We start from the raw sequence: 679 nt of genomic DNA, 5'->3' as shown, positions 1-679 counted from the left end.
CCTTCACATCTATCTCCCTTTCACCAGCCCTCCAACTAATAACTTATATATGAAGCTTCCATGGCTTCTGTGATTTCAAACACATCAGCTGATGGCAATTCCTTATGTTGGGATCAGTGTCTCTGAAGTTTAGTCGCAATATTTATCGGTCAAAGGTGATGCATCCTATAGCCTATCTACACAGCAAGTCTACAGGAAAACTAAGTAGCAGAAGAAATAAAAAAGGAAATACAATTTTTAGAAGCAAATGATAATTAAAGTACAATAAATCAAAACCTTTAGGACACAGAAAGAGTCATGATCAGAGGGTAACTTATATAGCTCTTGATACACACAACGAAAAGGGGGAAAAAAAATCAGCATTTCAACAATTAAAATAAAAAGCCTACAGCTTCCAGAAGAAATGAAATAAATATAAGAGCAGAATTAAGTGATGAAGAACAAAACAATAAGACTAGAAGCTGAATCTTTGAAAAACCACTGGCTAATTTAACAAATAAGACAAAAATAACAAGACTATGAAACAGAATGAATGAGCAATGCCACAAAAGAACCAAGTGAAATAAAAACTATAATTACAGAATAGGGTCAGGGACTGCAGCCTTCAGTATGGACTGAGGCTCAATGTCAAGAAGACAAAGATTCTCACCACTGGACCAATTGGCAGCGTCAGGATGGA

This window comes from Elephantulus edwardii, unplaced genomic scaffold (genome assembly GCF_000299155.1).
Source record: "Elephantulus edwardii isolate Elephantulus edwardi_28Jun2011 unplaced genomic scaffold, EleEdw1.0 scaffold00467, whole genome shotgun sequence".
Lineage (NCBI taxonomy): Eukaryota > Metazoa > Chordata > Mammalia > Macroscelidea > Macroscelididae > Elephantulus > Elephantulus edwardii.
The sequence above is the reverse complement of the archived record's forward strand: the minus strand, read 5'-3'. Positions refer to the sequence as shown.